The sequence below is a fragment of the Giraffa tippelskirchi genome, chromosome 11 (genome assembly GCF_054371585.1).
Source record: "Giraffa tippelskirchi isolate mGirTip1 chromosome 11, T2T-mGirTip1v1.2.pri, whole genome shotgun sequence".
Lineage (NCBI taxonomy): Eukaryota > Metazoa > Chordata > Mammalia > Artiodactyla > Giraffidae > Giraffa > Giraffa tippelskirchi.
In genome coordinates this window covers 38,749,675-38,777,624 of record NC_137285.1, presented here as the reverse complement: position 1 = coordinate 38,777,624, position 27,950 = coordinate 38,749,675, and the positions used below count along the sequence as shown (strand labels likewise).

The 27,950-nt window shown below is 36.9% G+C and overlaps 2 long non-coding RNA genes across 2 annotated transcripts in view; one reads left to right on the top strand and one right to left on the bottom strand.

Moving 5' to 3' along the window:
* The window catches only part of LOC145525366 (uncharacterized), a 42,066-nt gene extending 41,463 nt beyond the window's left edge, over positions 1-603 (bottom strand). Inside the window, exon 1 of the long non-coding RNA XR_014068141.1 lies at positions 416-603. This is a non-coding gene — a long non-coding RNA (uncharacterized LOC145525366). The remainder of the gene's footprint in view (positions 1-415) is intronic.
* Positions 604-687: 84 nt separating this feature from the next.
* Positions 688-27,950, top strand: part of LOC145525365 (uncharacterized) — a 71,065-nt gene continuing 43,802 nt past the window's right edge. The window contains exons 1-2 of the long non-coding RNA XR_014068140.1: positions 688-742; positions 3,347-3,425. This is a non-coding gene — a long non-coding RNA (uncharacterized LOC145525365). The remainder of the gene's footprint in view (positions 743-3,346; positions 3,426-27,950) is intronic.

Here is a 27,950-nt window from a genome sequence, read left to right as displayed (position 1 = left end):
TAAAAATTTGAAGTTTATGGAAAATTGATCCAAATCTCACAGCTACCATCTAAAGAGAATCAGATTCACAACCTTTAAGATGGAGAGCAGCATCTTCTCTCCCAGTGGTTGTTTCTTGAAGAACGTAGACATGTTCAGGCGAAAAGAAACATTATAATAGACAGCCTTAGAGACAGGCTCCTTAAATACCACTGAGCAATAACTTACGCATTCATTCAGTTATTTTCAGCTCATACAATTTACAAAGTACAGTGAGAATAAGTCATCTAACTTTTAGATCTTAAGCACTTCAGGATATAGAAACAGTAAAACATCATTGTTTTTCATTAATCAGATTATGAAACATTAAAAATGTTTGACAGTTTGATGATTACTTTTCAGGCATTTCATATGATATCCCTCAATGGGGAGTTACCTGAATTTTTTTTTTCCCCCTGATGATTAAGCTGGCATTTATGGGTTTGGGGCTTCTCAGCTGGTGTTAGTGGTGAAGAGCTTGCCAATGCGGGAGACATAAGAGATGTGGGTGTGATCCCTGGGTTGGGAAGGTCTCCTGGAAGAGGGCATGGCAAGCACTCTAGTATTCTTGCCTGGAGAATCCTCAAGGACAGAGGAGCCTGGCGGGCTACAGTACATGAGGTCACAAAGAGTCAGACAGGATTGGAGCAGCTTATCATGCGTGCAGGCCTGGGTTTGAGGTGAGACAAGAGAAGTAAAGTGCTGTTCTCATCACATATCAAAGGTACATACTGTCAATATGACTTATCAGTGTTTATGTTGCCTTTTATCAGATAATTTGAAGTAGTTGTCAAGTTATAAAACAATAAACTTTTTCTTTTGTTTCCTCTCTTCCTTCTCATAGTCCTTTCTGGAAAAAGCCCATGTTGAAGGGGTAGGGAGCTATGGTCTTCTTATTTGATGGTAGGATGTCTACATAAATTATGAGGAATTCTTGATGGGAGATTTGTTTATTTTCCCTAATTTATTTACTCAATTATTTATATATCATTAAGGACTGAAGACAAAATAAAGTCTAAGAAATTCTCATAGCTAAGAGTTGCCTAAGGAGACAAGACAACTAAATGTGATGTAATATTCTGGAACAGGAAAACCATATTAGGGAAAAATCATGAAAATATAAGTAAAATATGAATTTTAGTTAATGATAATGTAAAGTATCAATTCATTAATTGATTTAATTAAACAGCAAATATACTGTTCTAATATATTCAGTTCAGTTCAGTCGCTCAGTCGTGTCTGACTCTTTGCGACCCCACGAATTGCAGCACGCCAGGCCTCTCTGTCCATCGCCAACTCCCAGAGTCTACCCAAACCCATGTCCATCGAGTCGGTGATGCCATCCAACCATCTCATCCTCTGTCGTCCCCTTCTCCTCCCGCCCCCAATCCTACCCAGCATTAGGGTCTTTTCCAATGAGTCAACTCTTCGCATGAGGTGGCCAAAGTATTGGAGTTTCAGCTTCAACATCAGACCTACCAATGAACACCCAGAATTGATCTCCTTTAGGATGGATTGGTTGGATCTCCTTGTAGTCCAAGGGACTCTCAAGAGTCTTCTCCAACACCACAGTTCAAAAGCATCAATTCTGCGGCACTCAGCTTTCTTCACCATCCAACTCTCACATCCATACATGACCACTGGAAAAACCATAGCCTTGACTAGACGGACTTTTGTTGGCAAAGTAATGTCTCTGCTTTTAAATATGCTATCTAGGTTGGTCATAACCTTCTTTCCAAGGAGTAAGCATCTTTTAATTTCATGGCTGCAATCACCATCAGCAGTGATTTTGGAGCCCAAAAAAATAAAGTCTGACACTGTTTCCACTGGTTCCCCATCTATTTGCCATGAAGTGATGGGGCCAGATGCCATGATCTTAGTTTTCTGCACGTTGAGCTTTAAGCCAACTTTTTCACTCTCTTTCACTTTCATCAAGAGGCTGTTTAGTTCTTCTTCACTTTCTGCCATAAGGGTGGTGTCATCTGTATATCTGAGGTTATCGATAATTCTCCCGGCAATCTTGATTCCAGCTTGTGTTTCTTCCAGCCCAGCGTTTCTCATGATGTACTCTGCATATAAGTTAGATAAGCAGGGTGACACTATACAGCCTTGACATACTCCTTTTCCTATTTGGAACCAGTCTGTTGTTCCATGTCCAGTTCTAACTGTTGCTTCCTGGCCTGTATACAGGTTTCTCAAGAGACAGGTCAGATGGTCTGGTATTCCCATCTCTTTCAGAATTTTCCACAGTTTATTGTGATGTTATTATTAGGGAAATATGGGTATATCCTTGTATTATTTTTGCAAGAGTTCTGTAAATTTAAAGCTGTTCTAAATTTTAAAGACTTGTTAAATTAAAAACATTACCCTCCCCCCACACACAGAAAAATAGTACATAATTCATTCAGGAATTATCAGTCTGGGAATCAAATCCACACAGTTGTAGTGGAAATACGAAGTCGCACTGTCTGTCAGTAACTATTAAAATGTTAGTGTACACATAATCTTTGATGCTTGAACTCATTTCTAGGAATCTATTCAGTAGAAATGAAAGCAAAATGGAAGTATGTCACTTACAAAATGAAAGTGTGTCATTGCTGCATTTTTTGTGATAGTCATTATACAACAAAACCCGTAATAACTTAACCTATCTACATATTCAACAAGGCATCATCATTGAGGAAATTGTAATACTTGTCCCCAGTATAGCCATTATAAAGGAGGAGTTCTCTCTATATATATATACATATATATATATAAGCTATATTTTCCAGAGAACATATATATTTAAAATATATATAATGAAAAAATATATGCACACACATACATACACATATATACACATCTCCTGTTTTTAAATAACCAGATAAATAACAATATGTTATATATATATAATCATGCATATTGAACTATTAACAGAAGTTGCTTTAAAAGAGTATAATTGTAGTGGGAAATATTAACTTTTATATTTCCTTTTCTTGTTGGAACAGATACAACCTCATTTATTCTTTTTGTAATAAATATACAGCTTTTCTTTGTAGAATCAAAGGATATATTTGTAAACATATACATTATTTTTGTAGTAATTGTGCTCCAGTTCATTAATATGTTATTAATTAATCAGACTCAGTTCCAGTTCTCATAATTTCACTAATTAGACATTATAAATCTAGAGCTACTACCTGAATTTAAGAAAATTAGATATCATTTAGTTATGAGTGTTTTCACCCATTTAATGGTTCTCATAATATGAGCCGCCTGTGTTCTTCTTTTTCTTGTTGTTTGTCTGGGATTGAAAGATAAATCAAATATTACTTATGTTTTCCAGGCTCATTGTGTTCCTGGGAAGTAGCTGACTAACTAAGGGCTTCCCTGGTGGCTCAGACAGTCAAGAATCTGCCTGCCGGGTAGGAGACCTGGGTTTGATCCCTTGGTCATGAAAGTGCCCTGGAGAAGGGAATGGCTACCCACTATAGTACTCTTGCCTAGAGAATCCCATGAACAGAGGAGCCTGGTGAGCTACAGTCCTTGGGGTCCCAAAGAGTTGGACGTGACTGAGCAACTAACACTTTCACTTCCACTTTTTCACTGAGTAACTAATAGAGCAATGTAGTAAATGACTTTACCTTTAAAGGCTTCTTAAATAATTTGCTATCTTTACCATGGAGTATTGAAAATGAAGTGGGATGAGAGAGGTAAGGAAGCAGTATAAAAATCTTTGAAGCTAGCAGATGCTGGTTCATGAGGTTTAAGGAAAGAATGTATCTTCATAAAATAAAGTACATACTGTCTTGATGACTGTGGCTTTGTAGTAGAGCCTGAGGTGTCAGGCAGGTTGATTCCTCCCATATGTATGGTAAAACAAATACAATATTGTAAAATAGAAAATAAACTAATTAAAAAAAACCAAAAAACAAAGTACAAGAGGAAGTATCTAGTGCTGATGTAGAAACGGCAGTGAATTATCCAGATCTAGTCACAATAATCAATGAATGTGTCTGAACTAAACATCTTCAATGTAGAGGAAATTGCCTTATAGTGAACTAAAATACCATCCAGAAGTTTCAAAGGTAAACAAGAAAAGTCAGTGCCTGGCTTCAAAGCTTTAAGGGACAGCCTGAATCTCTTGTTAGGGGCTCAATTAGCTGGTGACTGGTTGAAGTCAGTGCTTATTTACCATTCTGAAAATCCAAGGCCCTTAAAAATAATGCTGAATCAACTCTTCCGTGCTTTATGAATGGAACAATAAAGAACATTAACATCTGTTTACAGCATGTGTTACTGAATATTTTATACCTAGTGTTAAGACCTACTCCTCAGGAAAGAAAAAAAAACATTCCCTTGAAAATATTGCTACTCTTTGACCATGCACCTGGTCAAGAGTGCTGATGGAGATGTACAGCAGATTCATGCTGTTTTTATGCCTGACAGCACAACATCCATTCTGCAGCACATGGATCAAGGAGTCCTTTTGACTGTCAAGTCTTATTACATGAAAAATACATTTCATAAGTCTATAGTTGGTGTAGATAGAATTCCTCTGATAGATCTGGGTGGTTTGTTCAGCAATTTTAGAGGTAATATCTTAAATTTATGCAGATGAAGCCATCTGAAGTTGTAAATTTCTTCAACTGTGCCAAATATCCTACTTTGGGAACTGCCTATTTGTGGCATGCATATGTCTTAAAGATGATCTCTATGAACTAGATAGATGCATTTATATGTTTTTTTAAAATTTTTGTTGAAGTATGGTTGCTTTACAGTATTAGTTTCTGTGAAGTTAGTTTCTGTTAGTACAGTGAAGTTAATCACCTATTCATATACATATATCTCCTCTTTTTTGGATTTCCTTCCCGTTTAGATCACCACAGAACATTGAGTAGAGTTCCCTGTGCTATCCATTAGGTTCTCATCAATTACTTGTTTTATACATGGTAATGTATGTATGTCGATCCCAATCTTCCAATTCATCCCACTCTCCTTCCCCACCTTAGTGTCCGTACATTTGTTCTCTACATTTGTGTCTATTTCTACTTTGCAGATAGATTCATCTGCATCATTTTTCTAGATTCCACATATGTGCTTTAGTATATGATACTTGTTTTTCTCTTTCTGATTTATTTCACTCGATATGGTACTTCCTAGGTCCATCTACATCTCTGCAAATGGCACAATTCCATTCCTTTTTCTAAGTGATATTCCATGGCATATATGTACCACATCTTCATTACCCATTCAGACATGACTGAGTACATATGCATCCCAACTTTTACCTTGAGTACACACCCCAAACTTTAGCAATCACTACTGTGATTGGTCAGTAACCATCAACATGGAAGCAAGATCCTGAATCAGGAAAAAGATGAGTACTCACTGAAGGCTCATATGATGGTTAGCACTTTTTTTTAAATTAATTAATTTATTTTAATTGGAGGCTAATTACTTTACAATATTGTAGTGGTTTTTGCCATACGCTGACATGAATCAGCCACGGGTGTACATGTGTCCCCCATCCTGAAACCCCTCCCACCTCCCTCCCCATCCCATCCCTCAGGGTCATCCCAGTGCATCAGCCCTGAGCACCTCGTCTCATGCATCAGACCTGGACTGGTGATCTATTTCACACATGGTAATATACATGTTTCAATACTATTCTCTCATGTCATCCCACCCTCACCTTCTCCCACAGAGTCCAAAAGTCTGTTCTTTACATCTGTGTCTCTTTTGCTGTCTCACATATAGGGTTATCATTACCATCTTTCTAAATTCTATATATATGTGTTAATATTCATCGTAGCACTGTTTACAATGGTTAGCACTTCTTTTAGCAGTAGACTATTTTAAAATTATTTTTAGCGATAGTCTTTTTAAATTACGTTATATACATTGCCTTTTTAAACATAATACTATCATACACATAATAGACTATATATATTGTAATTATAACTTTTATATGCACTGGAAAACCAGAACGTTCATGTGACTTGCTTTAGTGCAATATTGACTTTATTTTTGTGGTCTGGAACTACCCCACATCTCTGAGGTACATAATTAAGAAAAATCCAATGATAGTTGTAGATGGTGTATGTTATATACAATTAGAAGATGTACATGTGTAAATCGTTCGTTATCTAGAAACCAGCTAAGCAGGAAATAAATTATCTTTGTGTCTAAATATGGATAAGGATAGTTATGCAGACATTAATATGTGTATGTACATACAAAGACATCTCTTTACAAAAGAGATACAACTTTGGAAAAATAAACCTGTGTAGCAGAGATTTATTGGTCAATGTGCATTAAGCCTCATACTCTTAAGAAAGACTGTAAGATGTGACAAACGATAACCCTCAGGTACTGTTCAGTTCAGTTCAGTCGCTCAGTCGTGTCCGACTCTCTGCGACCCCATGAATTGCAGCACGCCAGGCCTCCCTGTCCATCACCAGCTCCCGGAGTCTACCCAAACCCATGTCCATCGAGTCAGTGATGCCATCCAACCGTCTCATCCTCTGTCGTCCCCTTCTCCTCCTGCCCCCAATCCTACCCAGCATTAGGGTCTTTTCCAATGAGTCAACCCTTCGCATGAGGTGGCCAAAGTATTGGAGTTTCAGCTTCAACATCAGTCCTTCCAATGAACACCCAGGATTGATCTCCTTTAGGATGGATTCAGGTACTGTAAGACCTCCCATACTCCAAAGGGCTTACTGAACTGTCTTTACTTAAATAAGAGAGAAAGCAACTGTGACTTTAAATATTTTATAAAAATCACCTTGTTATAAATAGTTAATCAAAACCCCTAAGTCCTTGAACAAAATTACATATATTCTTGCATTTTAAATTATAGACTCTATTAATATTAAAGTCATTACAAATAAACACAGTGTTTCTTCTCACTTACAGAAAAATACTTGGTTTAACAATCTAACCTAATATTGTTAGAAGCAAAAAATTTTATATTTACAATAATTAGACAATTATCTAACTGCTCTAATATTTAATAAAGAAATAAAAATATCTGATTTCTATTCCTTAGAAGCAAAGCAAAAATATATATAAAAATTGAAAAAAAAAGGGAACACAAGTGCTTAATAAATCTCAATTCAAAAAATTTATTATTATCACAAATGGACAATGCATACATATTATTGTATTTTCACAATGTACCTGGTTACATTACATATGACATTGAAATGTCATACATTTTATATACATTAAAAAGATTAATGAGAACTACATAAAAATGATTATAATTTTTTTTTTTTATAAATTTAAATGTCACTTGATGATCTACTAGAGATGTTATCAAATCTTCATGAATGAAACTCAAGAATAGAAATTGTTTTGTATGCTCACATCAGGGTGTCTCTTTCAGCTCTTACAGTGGCTAATAATAGCAATAATAAAAATAAAACAGTAATATAATTTATGTTCTTGAGCTCTTTTTTCCATAAATTTATTCAGTTTCTCACCGAATCATCTGATTTAGCAGCAATTTTATAGACAGATAAATGAGAGAGAAAAATCTTGTGTATGTAATTATTTTAGTCACAGATTTTGCACGAATTTCTCCTTAGTATCTCTGAGTGTTATAAAACATATATGTAGTCAGCTTTCTCTAGTTACAATATTGGAGATCAACATTGATTTCTCTTTTTAGAAAAATCCCTCTAGAAACCCTTCCAAGCCCATTCTCTTATCAGCCATCTGAGATAATCATTCAAAATTGTTATTCATCCAGAGGAAGTGGAGTCCAGCAGCAACTGAGGTTTAGAGACCTAACTGACTGGATCTCAAGGTCATTTCCTTTGTATTGCTTTTGTGCTTTGATTTCCTAACATGGGTGGTCCAGGTGTTTTTCTTGTTGATCAGTATGAACATTGCATTATAATAATCACATCTTGCCTTGCACACTGGTATTTGACTTCTTATAATCCAGTGCACTTGGTTGTCGATAATTCTACCTAAACTTCATGCTTCCTTGGTGCATTGGGGTCGGTGTGCTACATAGCCCAATGCTACTCTAATGAGTGTGTCAATGATAAGAATGTACTGGTAGGCAATGCAGTATGGCTTGCAGACATTCATGGACAAATTAGCTAAACTAGTATTGTTTTGATTGCTTGTTTTAATGCTAGAGAAAGTTGAACAGTGCTGTATAACATTATATATAAATGTTATAAATCTTTATCTAAGTTATATGTATTAATTAGATATTAGGTATATATATTAATTAGATATAGGGCTTATATCTAAATTATAACTTATATCTAAATTATAATTTCTGACAAGTCTGCCATTAAGTTATTCAGAGCAATCTCTGAATACCTTTAGCTTTCCCATCTTAAAAAAGTCAATGAATTATTTGAGAAAGAATAGTGTGTTATGGTACATGATGTGCATTTTACTATTTTTATGCATAGTGAAAATGCACATCATTGGAAGAAAAATAGAATATTTTGAAAAGTGGAAGAACTCTACAAAATAAGTTTTTTTGTATATCAGCAGACTTGAAAGCAGAATTATCAGGAAAATGAAGGGAAATTAGCATTTAGAACAACAATGCAATGCTAGTTAGTGAGGTTTTTTTGTGCACAGATAAAAAGGAATGGGAAAAAGTACAGGAGAGTGTAATTGTGCTTAGTTTAACTTAACCAGTTAGCCAAGGTTTTTTGCAACTAACTCTTTTATAGCTATGACATCTTTATGCAGCTGTCCTTTTCTCTTTCTGACTTGGCTGCTTTTGTGCACATTTCAAATGTTTTTGATCAAATGCATATATAGCCCAGTATGTTTTTCCTGAAAGCAGTGTCCCTTGATTAGGCAAAGACTTAAAGTTTGGCTTTCATCAGAAATAAAGATGTGGGGACAGGGGTCAGAGGATGATTGATAGTAAGCAGGATGCTGGCTGTATCTTTAACAGTTTGAAAGGGATTTGAAGGGAGATGGCATGACCAGTAAAAGCCCGTTGGCTGGTCAAGGAAAGTGCCATCTGCACAGTGGAAAGATTGGTAAAATACCAACGATTTCATGTGTAGCATTGGTTATAATAGTTACTCCTTTTTTTCTCACTTGGATGAAGTGAAAATTGAAGTTCATGCACAAACCCCATGGCCCTGTCTCCTTCAATGCTGGCAGTGACCTGCACAGATAGGATTTCACGTTCACACATAGAAGGGCTGGTCTCCCCTATTATCTTAGTGCTTCATGGTTATGATCTAAGACCTTCTGCCTCTCCCACAACATAAACCTTTCTTCTTTGAAAAAAGAATAAAAAAGAACTGAGCTAGCGGGGATAGAATATATTACCTCATTCTATGCAATGGCTCGAGATTAACTAGACCACTGAATAATCTCATTTAGCTAAACAGGCATGCAGCTCAAATTGGATCATTATGTTTTGTTCAGCACAGGAAAAAATAGAAATAAAACACATTGAAAGAAAACACAAGTAGCGTTAATTGGAATAGTCATTGTTAAAGTAATTTTACCAGGATAATCCAACATTTTTGGTTAAACTTGGGACTCGGGCAGTAGAGAGAAAAGGAATTTTGTTTGTGAATTTGAATTTTCTACATCATCCATTTGGTTGATATATTTATATATGGTTAAACTTTATAAGGTATTCATAATATTTATATTTGATTGAATATTTGTACAAAATGGCAAAAAGAAGAATAATAAAGGGAGTTTAATAGTTATTTCTTATAAATACTACAATGACCTATCTTCATATATAAGTTGGTGATAAACATTATATTCTTAATGGAAAAATATAGCCTTTCTATTTCAGTGGGCCATTGGAAGGGGCATTTGAGACATGTGTAGATAACAAGTTACCAATTTGTTTGCTGTTTTTCTTTTGTTTACAAAATGTACATTGTTAGGCTGTTCTTTGTTAAGACTGGTATTTATTCCAGGAAGAGTTTATGCTAGCAAGATAAAATATAGCCAGGTATTCAGAAGTTAGTTTGTGGAACATAGGGTTGATATGGGAATGTTATAAAGAAGAAAATTTACCTTCCCACTTGAAAAAGACATCATTGAGCCTTTAGAGAGAAATTATCCCATAGTGCTCTATATGAATGTATATTTCAAATAAATTTTACATTTTAGAAATGTCATTGAATAACACAATTCATCAAGTTTTCCTATTATACTTCAGAAGAGGTTTACTCTTTTTCCTTTAACTTGAGCATTTGCTTTCAAGGAAAGTTTTGTCTTCTTTTTATCTACCTGTATATATTTTTCATCCTTCCATCCACTGGTCTTACATCACCCCACCTCTTCTTACTCTCTTTCTCTCTCTCTCAACTATCTACTTTCCTACCTACAATACATGTATTGAGCTACCTCTTATTTACACACCTACTTAAATTAATAGATGTATTCATAGATATTTACTTTGGACTTGTGTTGGAATGTTTGATTAATCATAGTTTCAAGTTCTTAGGACATTGTTGTTAGAGATTTATGCAAGGCCTTCCATTGTTTCTGTCTTTCTTTCAGCCTATTCTTGTCTTCCTTCTCTACTTGCTGCCTTCTCTTCTAACACCTCCACTCACATTCCTCTCCCACTAGATAACTAATCATTCTCTTACACTTGATATGCATAGTTTATTTGCATGTTCTTTTGTATTATGTGCGTATGCGTTTAATTTACATAATTGGTATTGTTATAAGCTTATCCTATTTCTTTTCCACCAAGCAACATTTTTTTAAGGAGGGATTAATGTGTCCGTGTTTAGATCTAGTCTTTTTCTAACTGCTGCACAGTTTACATCACGTTCAAGTACCACATTTTTATTGTCCACTCCTCCCAGTGATGAACACCTGGATTGCATTCAAGTCACTTCTACTAAAAACAACACTGGGATAAACATTCATATATAGTTTCTCACACTTAGGCAAGGATTGCTCTGGGATATACGTCCAAGATATGACTTTATCTAGATCATAGTATATACCTGCACTGAATTTAAGTTAAAACTGTCATGTTACTCTTTGGAATGGCTGAGTCATATCATTGTGGGCTATAAACTCCCACAAGCAGTTTGCAAGATTTTTTTATATCTCCACTTTCCCAGCAACTTTCACACTATTTAGTTTTCTAGTATTTTTCACCATAGTAAGTACAAATTATGTCTTTGTTTTAGTGGCCATCCTTTGAGTCTTTCTCCTGTGAAGTACTTGTTCACATTGTTTCCCCATTATTTTTAGTGATTTTGACTTGTATTTTTACTGTGGATTAGCAACAGTTCTTTGTATATTCTAGATATTAGATCTTTGTTGGTATTAAGTACTGCAGGTATTTTCTGTAGATAATAAACAATTGGTCCATTAACTTGATTCATCATATACTTTTGTTGACGCAGAGCCTCCATTAGATGCTTTAGAACCCATGAGCTTTTCATCTCTGCAACCTTTTGTTAACCTCTAATAACTTTATAGATTTATCTTTTGCAATTAATCTTTGCTTCTTTGGGGTATACCTTACACCCCATAAAGTGGGATAGAAACCCAGTTTTATGTTCTCCATATAGTAAGCCAGTTTTCTTACATCATCAACTAATACTCAGTTGTTGGACCATTGATCCATGTCTTATTTAAAACCCATGACTTTCTTTTTCCCAGAAAACCTATAAGTCAGAAGGCAATGAAGTGACATTTATAAAGCACTGAAAGGAAAAAAATGCATGTATACTTTCAAGTCAGAATTCTATGCCCAAGGAAAATATCTTCCAGAAATAAGGATGGGAAGATATTTTCAGACAGATACTAGTTTACTGCTAGAAGCATATTCTATAAGAAAAGTTTAAAATTTCTTTAGGTCCTTACACTACTTGTGAATCTGTATAAATATTGTTTAAAAGCAGATATCAGCCACTAAATTTTCTTGAAGAGAATGATAAGTTGCTAGAGGTGATAAAATGGAATCACAGGTACTGCTCAGTTAATCAAAAAGGAAAATAGAAATAAAGGGAAAAAGAACAGATGAAACAAATAGAAAACAACTAACAAGATGGTAGATCTTAACCAACCATGTCGATAATGATATTAAATGTTAATGACCTAAACATACCTGTTAAAGACATTGTCAGATTGTTTTAAAATAAGAGGAGATCAGACTTTGATTTATACAAGAAATCATCTTCAAGTGTGAAGATATAGATAGGATAAAAGTTGAGAGGATAGCAAAATAGCATACATGTAAACCTTAAACAAAAATCGAGTACAAATAGATTTTAGAACAAAGCATAATGTCAGGGATAAATAGGATTGCTGAATAATGAAAAGGAGTCAATTTTCCAAGAAGACATGATGACTTAAGTGGTTTGCACCTAACCACAGAGCTTCAAATACACTAAAAGATAAAAATGAAAAACAAATTAATAAATGTACAGTTATAGTTAGAAACATCAACATTCCACCATCACTAATTGATCAAACAAGAATATAGAAAGTAAGTGTATAGAGAATTTGAGCAGCACAATCAACCAGCTGTAGATTCTAATATTTATAGCAACTACACAACCAGCATGTCTGGCATGCTGCAGTCCATGGTGTCGCAAAGAGTCGGACACAACTGAGTAACTGAACTGACACAACCAACATAATAGAAAACACATTATTCTCAAACGCGCATAGAATTTTCACCAAGATAGGTAATATTCTGGATTGTAAAACAAATCTTAAATTTGAAAGAATGAAAGGATACAAAGGTATGCTCACAGCTGATAATTAAATTTGATTACATATCAGTGACAGAAATATTCCTGTGGTATCAGTATCTGAAAAATTCCTGGATATTTGGAGACTAAAGAAGTATATTTCTAATTAATATGTAGATCAAAGAGGAAACCTCAAGGAAAATAAAGATATACACACACTAAACTGAATGAAAATTAAGCATATCAAAATTTGTGGGATGCAGTAAAAATATAGCAAGACCACAGATCAATAATCGAAGCTTCCACTTTAAGAACTGCTTTGCTTAATTTTCAAATGTATGAGATCTTACTTTCTTTTGTTTCCTTGTTGAATTCCATGGTGTTTAGAGAGCATATTATGTGTAATTTAAGTGTAATCATTCAAGTATAATGTGTTATGACTCAGCATACCTGCAAATATGTTGTAAATCTATATGCATTTGAAAATAACATTTACTTTTATTGGATCATCTGTTTACTAGATCAAGTACATTAATCTTATTATATAACTACTTTATATACGTACTGATTTATTACCTACTTGTTCCTCAGTTTAACAAATGGCTTATTAAATGCCTATGATTGTATGTTTATTTCTTCTTTGACACTATTTTTGGGTCATCCATGCTGCTAAATGCATGCATTTATCCCTTCAAATTCACAATTAGACTTGTGTTTTTAGATAGATTGTTGTTGTTTAGCTGCTACATCATGCCAACTCTTTTGCCAACTCATGAACTGTAACCTACCAGACTCCTCTATCCATGGGACTTCCCAGGCAAGAATACGGAGTGGGTTGCCATTTCCTTCTCCACAGAATCTTCCTGACTCTAGGATCAAACCCATGTCTCCTGCATTGGCAGGTGGAGTCTTTACCACTGAGCCACCTGGGAAGCCTTAGATGGATACTCACAGTTTCTCTTACTTGTTCCTCAAAACCATGCTGCCTTCATGCTTTTGATTTATTTACATTTTTCTGTGATTAATTTTTAAGTAGGGAGGCAGCAACCCAAAATAGTTTTCCATTTGTCAGGGGATAGAAGCCAGGTCCATAGGTTTCATTTTAACACATCTTCTAAGAACTCATTATCAATTATGATTGTGTACACACACACACACATGCATGCACACATGCACACTTTCTGGTGGACTCACCTGTAAAGAATTCGCCTGCACATGCAGGAGACATGGATTGATCCCTGGGTCAGGAAGATCCTCTGGTGAAGGAAATGGCAACCCACTCCAGTATTTTTGCCTGGAAAGTCCCACGGACTGAAGAGCCTGATGGGCTACAGTCCATGAGGTCACAAAGAGTCAGGTACAACTGAGTGACTGAACAACAGAATATACATACACACTCGATATAATTGTGCATACACAAACACACATATTGGAAGTATTGGCATTGAGTTTCAGGTGTATTACTTGCTGTTCTGACTTTTTTGGTACACAAAACTTAACTTTTTAACCCATAGGAAGTGTCCTGCTGAATGTTTTTATAGGAAAGCTAACAAAATATAGGACTGAATTTTCAAAGGCTATTACTTGAACTTGTGATTGGCCCAATGCCTTTCCATAAGTAGATGTTTCCTTGAATTGTAAAGCAGTAATTGGACACTGGAGAGCTGTTATTTGTTGGGCTTCTAAGTAAATTTTGTTTTAATGCAAAGCCAAAGTGGAGGGCTGGTAAGGGTTATCTGGAAACGTGCCTCGGTATATCTGAATATAGTGGTTTTGTATGGAAAACACATCTCCTTTGCACTAGGGCATAGCATCTAAAAAGTTGGCAATCTGTCTAATCCTTGGTACCTCTGGATAATGCCATAATCAGAGATAAAGGCACATAAGTGCATTAACATCTACAAAGCTGTGTACCATTTCTTACCTTTTTTTTGCTTATTTTTCTGATATTTTATTGTACAAAATTCTACCATAATTTAAAACCCATATTTAAGAGAAGTAATTTAGGGAATATCTTACTAGTCATGGACTTTATGAGAATCCTTTTGAGACAAACTAAACTACTAACTAAGTAGTTTAGGATGGAAAGTTTTATGTATAGTAACTGCTTCCCCTGCCCTAATAGAATAATATGGAAATATCGCAAAATGATTTGTGAAGAGTGATGCTGAGGTCAGTTCACTGTAGTGTGTTCATTTCTGGATCCTTGATGGTACATTTTAGGGATCTGAGAAACAATGTCTGAGAAGAGTTGGGCATTAGAACTAGTGAGTGAGAAGGCTAGTGTCTTGGAAATGTTTCAACAGGAACCTTTCTAGATAAAGTCTAGGGTTAGAAACACCTTGTGTAATGTTTTTCTTTTCAATTATGATGTATTACAAGATAGCTCAGTTGCTAAAGAATCCACCTGCAATCCAGGAGACCCCGGTTTGATTCCTGGGTTGGGAAAATCCACTGGAGAAGGGATAGATTACCCACTACAGTATTCTTGGTCTTCCCTTATGGCTCAGCTGGTAAAGAATCCACCTGCAATGAGGGAGACCTGAGTTCAATCCCTGGATTAGGAAGATCCCCTGGAGAAGGGAAAGGCTACCCACTCCAGTATTCTGGCCTGGGGAATTCCATGGACTCGCCAAGAGTAGGACACGACTGAGCAACTTTCACTTTCGCAAGATATTGAATATAGTTTCCTGTGCTATACAAGTAGGACCTTTTTGTTTATCTATTATATATAGTAGTTTGTATCTTCTGGGCTTCCCAGGTGGTGCTAGTGGTAAAGAACCCTCCTGCCAGCACACGAGATATAAGGGAAATGGATTTAATCCCTGGGTCAGAAAGATTCCCTGGAGGAAGGTATGGCAACCTACTCCAGTATTCTTGCCTAGAGAATCCCATGGACAGATGAGCCTGGCAGGCTATGGTCCATTATGTCACAAAGAGTCAGACACTGATAAAGCAACTTAACACACACACACACACACACACACACATGCATCTATTAAACCCAACCTAGTGTATTTTTTTCATGTATAAATTATTGATACCCGAACATGTAAATATATGTGTTTGATTTTTAATGTGATTTCATGATTGATTTTAATTTGCAGAGGCATTTAAAAGTATTAGATCATTTAACCATTTAGCAAGAGTAATTTATACATATGTATTTAGCAATATCAACCTACCTCTTACAAACAATCTTAATTTTAAAATGAGTCAAAAATAACACTGTGTGTATGTGTGTGTGTTAACAGTTGGTTTAGGCATATGTACAACTAAGTAAGGTATGCTGCTGCTGCTGCTAAGTCACTTCAGTCATGTCCGACTCTGTGTGACCCCATAGACGGCCGCCCACCAGGCTCCTCCGTCCCTGGGATTCTCCAGGCAAGAATACTGGGGTGGGTTGCCATCCTTCTCCAATGCATGCATGCATGCTAAGTTGCTTCAGTCATGTCCGACCCTGTGTGACCCTATGTACAGCAGCCCACCAGGCTCCTGTCTCCACGGGATTCTCCAGGCAAGAACACTGGAGTGGGTTGCCATTTCCTTCTCCCAAGTAAGGTATAGGATTGTAAATTCTCAGTCTCCCTGTTTTAATAGACAAATCAACACTTGTTAGTCCTGTTGGTTATGTATTTGGTCACATCTTCCTTTGTTTTGGCTTATTGTTCCTTCCTTATCTTGCAATGGCTCTTTTGAGGACCTTAACTTATTCCATCCCTGATGGCAGAATGTGAGGTTTCAAACTAACTCTGAATTTTCCTAGTGTCCCATAATTTAGTATACATTTCTTTACTCATTCCAAAAGTAGATTTGTTTCATATCTATTGCTCCTTTCTCCAGTGAATTCCTTTGGCTTCTGGATTGAGGGGTTAAATGACCTGCATTTGTGCCCTGTGTGTGTTCTTAATGCAGTGTTTTCCTTTTGATCAGGTTCCTGTTAGATAAATTTCATATTTCCAGACCCGATTTTGAATCCTGTCTTTGGATCAGTGATTGTGCTGAAAGATCAGATTTTGCTGCTGAGTTAGTTAGACCAACTAAAGTTCTTAATGGTAAAAAGTCAGGTACTCTAGCCTTATACTTAATAATGTGGTAATTCTGATTACCACAGAATTATCTTTCTAGTTGGCTCTCAAGTTCTATTTTGATCTGACAGTTTATTCCAAAACATTATGCAAGGATTATAATTTACCTTTTTGTATTTATCATGAAGTGTGTATGTATATTTATATCACACATGTGTGGTGGTGGTGGTTTAGTCACTAAGTTGTGTCCAACTCTTGTGACCCTGTGGACTGTAGCCAGCCAGGGTTCTCTGTCCATGGGATTTCTCAGGCAAGAATACTGGAGTGGATTGCTGTTTCCTTCTCCTGGGGATCTTCCTGACCCAAGGATCAAACCAGGTTTCCTGCATTGCAGGCGTCTTTGTGTTTATTGTGTGTATATATGTGTGTGGGTGTGTCATACACTCACACATTTCTAGAAGTATATCATTAAAGATTCCTCACAAAAATAATTGGTACCTTTTAATGTGCTTTTCATGTTTACTTGGAAAAATTGTACCTCATTGTATTTTGGGCGGATAGGAATTTTATATATTCCTTAAAACCTATTTGTGACTGAAAAAAATCCAGATAATAATAATTCTTTATTTTCCCTTTTCTTCTCTCTCCTACTTGTCTGACCTCCAGGATTTTCAGGTTAAATGCATGCTGCTGAGGCTTATTTGATGCTCAGGTTTTAGAAAACTTTCATTTGTTTTCATCTTTTAGATTTGTGCATCACCAGCAAATGACAGCAGTAGACTCATCTGCAATATTGTTACTTCAGTATCGATCTTTTGAAAGAGTAGGCATAATCATTGTTCAGGCCTCCTTTGGGAAATTACTGAAAACTCTCTTTTATTTCTTGACATTGACCAGTGAACTATATGTTTTCATTGTTTACTTCAGTCTTTTTTGTTTAAACCTAGATGCTCTCCAAAAGGGATAAGGGGTTATATGCTTAATAAATGTGTCAAATATGCTTATTTCAGATCATAAAATATTTCTATATAAACTTACTCACCACTGGTATCTGCCAGAAATCTATGCAGTTTCTGCTGGACTGGACATAAAAGAGAGCCAAGTAAAATAATGATCGACTGCCCAATAGACAGGACCATGTTATGTGTAGTATGATTCTCTAGAGATTACTGTAACCACTACTCCCCCCCCCCACTTTCATACATGTTGGCTGGAGGGAGAGAAAAATTGATACTTTTCCATTTGAACCTTTTCTTAATATGGTATTAATAAGCAGGGTTGGAGAGGAAAGATAGATACATTTTAGTCTATTAATCTTAGATTCTAAGAACGCACTTCTGCCCTCCCTCACATACTTTGTGCACACACAGCAATGTCTTGACTCTTTGCAACCCCATGGATTGTAGCTCGCCAGACTCCTCTGTCCATGGAATTTCCCAGGCAAGAATACTGGAGTAGGTTGCCATTTCCTTCACTGAGGGATCTTGCTGACCCAGGGATCGAACTCATATCTGCTATGTCTTCTGCATGGCAGGCGATATCTTTACAACTGAGCCCCTTGGGAAGCCGTTCAGTTCACTTTAGCTCAGTTCAGTCGCTCAGTCATGTCTGACTTTTTGCGACCCCATGGACTGCAACACGCCAGGTTTCCCAGTCCATCACCAACTCCTGGACCTTGCTCAAATTCATGTCATTGAGTTGGTGATGCCATTCAACCATCTCATCCTCTGTTGATCCCTTTTAAACTTGCCTTCAATCTTTCCCAGCATCAGGGTCTTTTCCAATGAGTCAGCTCTTCGCATCAGGTGGCCAAAGTATTGGAGTTTCAGCTTCAGCATCAGTCCTTCCAATGAATATTCAGGACTGATTTCCTTTAGGATGGACTGGTTGGCTCTCCTTGCAGTCCAAGGGACTCTGAAGAATCTTCTCCAACACAACAGTTCAAAAGCATCAATTGTTCGGTGCTCAGCTTCCTTTATAGTCCAACTCTCACATCCATACATGACTACTGGAAAATCATAGCTTTGACTAGATGGACCTATGTAGGCAAAGTAATGTCTCTGCTTTTTAATATGCTGTCTAGGTTGGTCATAGCTTTTCTTCCAAGGAGCAAGTGTCTTTTAATTTCATGGCTGTAGTCACCATCTGCAGTGATTATGGAGGCCCCCAAAATAAATTCTCTCACTGTTTCCATTGTTTCCCCATCTATTTGCCAAGAAGCAATGGAGCCAGATTCCATGATTTTCATTTTTTGAATGTTAAGTTTTAAGCCAGCTTTTCCACTCTCCTCTTTCACTTTCATCAAGAGGCTTTTTAGTTCTTCTTAGCATTCTGCCATAATGGTGGTGTCATCTGTGTATCTGAGGTTATTGATATTTCTCCCAGCAATCTTGATTCCAGCTTGTGCTCCATCTAGCCTGGCATTTTGCATGATGTACTCTGCATATAAGTTAAATAACCAGGGTGACAACCTACAGCCTTGATGTGCTCCTTTCCCAATGTGGAACCAGTCTGTTGTTCCATGTCCAGTTCTAACTGTTGCTTTTTGACCTGCATACCGATTTCTCAGGAGGCAGGTAAGGTAGGGAATGTCTGAGGCAGGCATTCCCATCTCTTTAAGAATTTTCCACATTTTATTGTGATCCACACAGTCAAAGGCTTGGTGTAGTCAGTAAAGCAGAAATAGATGTTTTTCTGGAACACTCTTGCTTTTTCAATGATCCAGCAGATGTTGGCAATTTGATCTCTGTTTCCTCTGCCTTTTCTAAAAGCAGCTTGAATATCTGGAAGTTCACAGTTCATGTACTGTTGAAGCCTGGCTTGGAGAATTTTGAACATTACTTTGCTAGCATGTGAAATGAGTACAATTGTGTGGTACTTTGAACATTCTTTGGCATTTCCTTTCTTTGCGATTGGAGTGAAAACTGTCCTTTTCCAGTCCTGTGGCCACTGCTAGATTTTCATATTTGCTGGCATATTGAGTGCAACACTTTCACAGCATCATCTTTCAGGATTTAAAATAGCTCAACTGGAATCCCATCACCTCCTTTGGCTTTGTTCGTAGTGATGCTTCCTAAGGCCCACTTGACTTCTCATTCCAGGATATCTGACTCTAAATGAGTGATCACACCATCGTGATTATCTGCGTCATGAAGATCTTTTTTGTATAGTTCTTCTGTGTATTCTTGCCACCTCGTCTTAATATCTTCTGCTTCTGTTAGATGTATACCATTTCTGTCATTTATTGTGCCCATCTTTTCATGAAATGTTCCCTTGGTATCTCTAATTTTCTTGAAGAGAAAATTAGTCTTTCCAATTCTGTTGTTTTCCTCTATTTCTTTGCCTTGATCACTGTGGAAGGCTTTCTTATCTCTTCTCGCTGTTCTTTGGACTCTGCATTCAGATGGAGAAGCCGTTGGTCTAGGACAACTAACACAGCCATTCCAATTTAACAAGATGTGAGTGCATGTGTGTATGTGTCTGTGATCGAAGATGTACAGTGCTTGTTTTTAGGTACAAGACATATGGACAATAGTTGTTTTGTCTTCCGTTTTTTAATGTATTTGTACTGAAATTTTTGAGTATTGAAATTTCAATATATTAAAATATTTTTATTTGTATATGTATTTTATAATCAGAAAAATAGTGAACACATTTTTAAAACTAGAAAGAGAAATGCATATTTGAAGGCATCAGAAATATAAAGTAATTCAAAGTAATGTCCATACTAAAGGAAATCAGTCCTGAATATTCATTGGAAGGACTGATGCTGGAGCCAAAACTCCAATACTTTGGCCACCTGATGTGAAGAACTGATTCATTGGAAAAAACCCTGATACTGGGAAAGATTGAGGGTGGGAGGAGAAGGGAACGACAGAGGATGAGATGGTTGGATGGCATCACTGAATCAATGGACATGAGTTTGAGTAAACTCCAGGAGTTGATGATGGACAGAGAGGCCTGGCGTGCTGCAGTTCATGGGGTCGCATAGTTGGACATGACTGAGCAACTGAACTGACTGAGCTGAAAGTAATGTCTTTGTTCATGTCACTGCTTTCACTCTGTGTAGGGACCTGTGTGAAGGAATACATCAGCTTACCATAAACTTAATAGGAAATTTGGATAAGAAATTTTGAAGAAGCATAGAACTTTTTTTTTTCCTTTTTTTTTAAAATAAATTTATTTATTTTAGTTGGGGGTTAATTACTTTACAATATTGTAATAGTTTTTGCCATACATTGACATGAATCAGCCATGAGTTTACGTGTGTTCCCCTTCCTGGACCCCCCACCCACCTCCCTCCCCATCCCATCCCTCTGGATCATCCCATTGCCCCGGCCCTGAGCCTTTGTCTCATGCATCGAACATGGAATGGTGTTCTGTTTCACATATGATAATATACATGTTTCAGTGCTATTCTCCCAGAACGTCCCACCCTCACCTTCTCCCTCAGAGTCCATAAAATTGTTCTATGCATCTGTGTCTCTTATTCTGTCTCGCATATAGGGTTATCATTACCATCTTTCAAATTCCATATATATGCATTAGTATACTGTATTGGTGTTTTTCTTTCTGGCTTACTTCACTCTGTATAATGGGCTCCAGTTTCATCCATCTCAGTAGAACCGATTCAAATGTATTTTTTTAATGGCTGAGTAATATTCCATTGTGTATATGTACCACAGCTTCCTTATCCATTCGTCTGCTGATGGACATCTAGGTTGCTTCCATGTCCTGGCTATTGTAAACAGTGCTGCGATGAACATTGGGGTACACGCGTCTCTTTCAATTCTGGTTTCTTCGGTGTGTATGCCCAGCAGTGGGATTGCTGGGTCATATGGCAGTTCTATTCCCAGTTTTTTAAGGAATCTCCACACTGTTCTCCATAGTGGCTGTACTAGTTTCCATTCCCACAAACAGTGTAAGAGGGTTCCCTTTTCTCCACACCCTCTCCAGCATTTATTGCTTGTAGACTTTTGGATAGCAGCCATTCTGACTGGTGTGAAATGATACCTCATTGTGGTTTTGATTTGCATTTCTCTAATAATGAGTGATGTTGAGCATCTTTTCATGTGTTTGTTAGCCATCTGTATTTCTTCTTTGGAGAAATGTCTGTTTAGTTCTTTGGCCCATTTTTTGATTGGGTCGTTTATTTTTCCGGAATTCAGCTGCAGAAGTTGCTTGTATATTTTTGAGATTAATTGTTTGTCTGTTGCTTCGTTTGCTATTATTTTCTCCCATTCTGAAGGCTGTCTTTTCACCTTGCTTATAGTTTCCTTTGTTGTGCAAAAGCTTTTAATTTTAATTAGGTCCCATTTGTTTATTTTTGCTTTTATTTCCAATATTCTGGGAGGTGGGTCATGGAGGATCCTGCTGTGATTTATGTTGGAGAGTGTTTTGCCTATGTTTTCCTCTAGGAGTTTTATAGTTTCTGGTCTTACGTTTAGATCTTTAATCCATTTTGAGTTTATTTTTGTGTACGGTGTTAGGAAGTGTTCTAGTTTCATTCTTTTACAAGTGGTTGACCAGTTTTCCCAGCACCACTTATTAAAGAGATTGTCTTTTCTCCATTGTATATTCTTGTCTCCTTTGTCGAAGATAAGGTGTCCATAGGTGCGTGGGTTTATCTCTGGGCTTTCTATTTTGTTCCATTGATCTATATTTCTATCTTTGTGCCAGTACCATACTGTCTTGATGACTGTGGCTTTGTAGTAGAGCCTGAAGTCAGGCAGGTTGATTCCTCCAGTTCCATTCTTCTTCCTCAAGATTACTTTGGCTATTCGAGGTTTCTTATATTTCCATACAAATTGTGAGATGATTTGTTCTAGTCCTGTGAAAAATACCATTGGTAGCTTGATAGGGATTGCATTGAATCTATAGATTGCTTTGGGTAGTATACTCACTTTCACTATATTAATTCTTCCAATCCATGAACATGGTATATTTCTCCATCTGTTTGTGTCCTCTTTGATTTCTTTCATCAGTGTTTTATAGTTTTCTGTATATAAGTCTTTTGTTTCTTTAGGTAGATATATTCCTAAGTATTTTATTCTTTTTGTTGCAATGGTGAATGGTATTGTTTCCTTAATTTCTCTTTCTGTTTTCTCATTATTGGAGTATAGGAATGCAAGGGATTTCTGTGTGTTAATTTTATATCCTGCAACTTTACTATATTCATTGATTAACTCTAGTAATTTTCTAGTAGAGTCTTTAGGGTTTTCTATGTAGAGGATCATGTCATCTGCAAACAGTGAGAGTTTTACTTCTTCTTTTCCTATCTGTATTCCTTTTATTTCTTTTTCAGCTCTGATTGCTGTGGCCAAAACTTCCAAAACTATGTTGAATAGTAGTGGTGAAAGTGGGCATCCTTGCCTTGTTCCTGACTTTAGGGGAAATGCTTTCAATTTTTCACCATTGAGGATAATGTTTGCTGTGGGTTTGTCATATATAGCTTTTATTATGTTGAGGTATGTTCCTTCTATTCCTGCTTTCTGGAGGGTTTTTATCATAAATGGATGCTGAATTTTGTCAAAGGCTTTTTCTGCATCTATTGAGATAACCATATGTTTTTTTTCTTTCAATTTGTTAATGTGGTGTATTACATTGATTGATTTGCGGATGTTAAAAAAACCTTGCATTCCTGGGATAAAGCCCACTTGGTCATGATGTATGATCTTTTTAATATGATGTTGGATTCTGTTTTGCTAGAATTTTATTAAGGATTTTTGCATCTATGTTCATCAGTGATATTGGCCTGTAGTTTTCCTTTTTTGTGACATCTTTGTCTGGTTTTGGAATTAGGGTGATGGTGGCCTCATAGAATGAGTTTGGAAGTTTACCATCTTCTGCAATTTTCTGGAAGAGTTTGAGTAGGATAGGTGTTAGCTCTTCTCTAAATTTTTGGTAGAATTCCACTGTGAAGCCATCTGGTCCTGGGCTTTTGTTTGCTGGAAGATTTCTGATTACAGTTTCGATTTCCGTGCATGTGATGGGTCTGTTAAGATCTTCTATTTCTTCATGGTTCAGTTTTGGAAAGTTATACTTTTCTAAGAATTTGTCCATTTCTTCCAAGTTGTCCATTTTATTGGCATATAGTTGTTGGTAGTAGTCTCTTATGATCCTTTGTATTTCTGTGGAGTCTGCTGTGATCTCTCAATTTTCATTTCTAATTTTGTTGATCTGATTCTTCTCCCTTTGTTTCTTGATGAGTCTGGCTAAAATAGGAATATGCCTGTTGGTCTTGTAAGTCCAAACCTTACCTAAATAATTACCCCTTTATAAAAGGGTAAAGATGATGCTGTGAAAGTGCTGCACTCAATATGCCAGCAAATATGAAAAACTAGCAGTGGCCACAGGACTGGAAAAGGACAGTTTTCACTCCAATCCCAAAGAAAGGAAATGCCAAAGAGTGTTCAAAATACCACTAATCTACATTTGTTACATTACCTGATAGCTTTCCTATGAAAACTGCATGTTCTTTAGAAGAAAGACACATCTTTCTCATTTTTTATTTTCCATGAGCCTGGTATATAAAAGATCCTCAAGAAATATTTGCTGAACAAATAATTTCAGTGAATGGATGAATGCAAGTCTGCCTTTTCTAGCTTTGTAAAGAATTTTCTCTTAGAAATAAAAATTCCTCAAGTGAATGATAGTGTATCTTGTGAAAATTTCAGTCTTCAGGCCAGTGCTCTGTTTATTTTAAATACTCAATAAATGTCTGTCAACTGTACTTCCCAAATAGTTAAACAGAAAAGTCTATGGAGTGAGACATGGCCACCCAGAGCACTGGAATCACAATTACATTGCCTCCCAAGTAGTCGAAAACTGAACTCCACCTATTGTACTTGACTTCAGCTGTACTTTGTGTGTTTCCCAGCCTGAAAAATTCTTAGGACTAACACAGTGTTTTGGTAAATTTCTGGCTTTTGATGATTTACCAAGAATTTTTAAAGTAAGGTAACCATTGTCTCTGAAATTATTGCCTCAGAAAATAGTACCAAGCTTCAGTAAGCCAGAAAATGTAACACGTGAGTAGGAGACTTTATTTTCAATATATTCTTATGGAAGTGCTTTATTTCTTACATATTGCATAAAGATTAAGGAGGCTACACAATTTCCTCAGGGTTACACAATTTGTCTTTAGCAAAAGCAGTTCTCCAGCGTAAGTGAATCGACTCTAAACTAGCCACCTTCACTAACTTACTGAAAGAACCTTACTATTATAGTCATTCTGAAAATGCTGGGTAAGCAGCAGCCAATTATCTTCCTCAGTCATTTCTCATTTCTGTCTCCTGCTTTGGGTGTTATCAACCCTCAGTAAAAACAAAAATCAGGGTCTCAGAAGTACAAACTTGAATCTACCAATATGGTAAATCTGTTTCATATCTATACATGTTGTTGTTCAGTTCCGCAGTCGTGTCCAACTCTTTGTGACTCCATGGACTGCGGCATACTAGGCCCAACTGTCCCTCACCATCTCCTGAGATTTTCCCAAGTTACGTCCATTGCATCAGTGATGCCATCCAGCCATCTCATCCTGTGAAACGCTCTTCTCCTTCTGCCCTTAATCTTTCCCAGCATCAGGGACTTTTCTAATGAATCAGCTGTTCCATCAGATATCAAAATACTGGAGTTTCAACTTCAGTGTCAGTCCTTCCAACGAGTATTAAGGGTTGATTTCTCTTAAGATTGACTGGCTTGATCTCCTTGCTGTCCAAGGGACTCGCAGAGGTCTTCTCCAGCACCATAGTTTGAAGGCAGCAATTTTTTGGTGCTCCACCTTCTTTAGGAGAAGGCACTGGCACCCCACTCCAGTACTCTTGCCTGGAAAATCCCATGGACAGAGGAGCCTGGTAGGCTGCAGTCCATGGGGTCGCGAAGAGTTGGACCCGACTGAGAGGCTTCACTTTTACTTTTCACATTCATGCATTGGAGAAGGAAATGGCAACCCACTCCAGTGTTCTTGCCTGGAGAATCCCAGGGACGGCGGAAGCTGGTCGGCTGCCGTCTATGGGGTCGCATGGAGTTGGACACGACTGAAGCGACTTAGCAGCAGCAGCCACCTTCTTTATGGTCCAGCCCTCACCACCATCTGTGACCACCGGGAAGATCATAGTCTTGACTATAAGGACCTTTGTTGGCAGAGTAGTATGTCTGCTTTTCAACACACTGTCTAGATTTGTCATAGTCTATACACAGCGGCTCTATGTATATTGAATATGTATTTATCTGTATGTATGTATATATATTAATATATACATATATGAATATAAAAATCATTACTGTTGAGGTCTAACTTCATTTCTGATTGATAAGGCAGCAGTTGTTATGATACCATAATAATTACCAAAACTGAGTAATTGTGTGGATAGATTTTTATATTTTAAGCTTTCTTAGAAAGATTACCATAAGTTATGTTGTTGCTCTTTAGTCACTAAGTCATGTTTGACTCTTTTGCAACCCCATGGGTTGTAGCCCATCAGGCGCCTCTGTCCGTGGGATTTTCCAGGCAAGAATACTGGAGTGGCAATTAAAATTAAAAGCTTTTGCACAACAAAGGAAACTATAAGCAAGGTGAAAAGACAGCCTTCAGAATGGGAGAAAATAATAGCAAATGAAGCAACTGACAAAGAATTAATCTCAAAAATATACAAGCAACTCCTGCAGCTGAATTCCAGAAAAATAAACGACCCAGTCAAAAAATGGGCCAAAGAACTAAACAGACATTTCTCCAAGGAAGACATACAGATGGCTAACAAACACATGAAAAGATGCTCAACATCACTAATTATTAGAAAAATGCAAATCAAAACCACAGTGAAGTACCATTTCACACCAGTCAGAATGGCTGCTATCCAAAAGTCGACAAGCAATAAGTGCTGGAGAGGGTGTGGAGAAAAGAGAACCCTCTTACACTGTTGGTGGGAATGCAAACTAGTACAGCCACTATAGAGATCAGTGTGGAGATCCCTTAAAAAACTGGAAATAGAACTGCCATATGACCCAGCAATCCCACTGCTGGGCATACACACCGAGGAAACCAGAATTGAAAGAGACACGTGTACCCCAATGTTCATCGCAGCACTGCTTACAATAGCCAGGACATGGAAGCAACCTAGATGTCCATCAGCAGACAAATGGATAAGGAAGCTGTGGTACATATACACAATGGAATATTACTCAGCCATTAAAAAGAATACATTTGAATCAGTTCTAATGAGGTGGAGAAACTGGAGCCTATTATACAGAGTGAAGTAAGCCAGAAAGAAAAACACCAATACAGTATACTAATGCATATATATGGAATTTAGAAAAATGGTAACAATAACCCTGTATGCGAGACAGCAAAAGAGACACAAATGTATAGAACAGTTTTTTGGACTCTGTGGGAGAGGGCAAGGGTGGGATGATTTGGGAGAATGGCATTGGAACATGTATATTATCATATATGAAATGAATCGCCCGTCCAGCTTCGATGCATGAGACAGGGTGCTCGGGGCTGGTGCACTGGGATGACCTAGAGGGATGGGATGGGGAGGAAGGTGGGAGGGGGGTTCAGGATGAGGAACACATGTACACCCGTGGTGGATTCATGTCAAAGTATGGCAAAACCAATACAAAAAAAAAAAAAAAAAAAAAAGAATACTGGAGTGGATTGCCGTTTCCTTCTTCAGGGGATCATCCTGACTCAGGGATCAAACCACATCACCTGCATTGGAAGGTGGATTCTTTATCACTGAGCCATCAGGGAAGCCCTACCCCAAGTTATCTTTACATTAATAGAGAAGGAATAGTAATCTGAGAAACAACCAAAGAAGTGTACCTTTTATAAGAGTGGCTTACAGTGTTTGTATTTTATAATATCTCATGAGTCATCCATCATGGTGAATGCTGCTGCTGCAGCATGAGTCATCCATCATGGTGAATGACTGAGCACAAATGTATAAAACCTTTTAGTTTTATTTGCTTGAAATTTTCATTTTCTCTTGGAAATATTCAATGTGACATTCTAGTTAAGTCAAAATAAACAAAGTTTGTTATGTAATTGCATGCTATATTTGCAAAGAATGAACTCAGCATTTTAATTTCATGATATATATAAGACCAGATACCATATAAAACAATCTGCATATCAGTATTAATTATCACATGCACAGAATGATTTGTAAGATCTTTCATGAAAAACTGTCAATATTTTTTGTTTGTAATTTTAATAATTTTATTAAAATAAGTA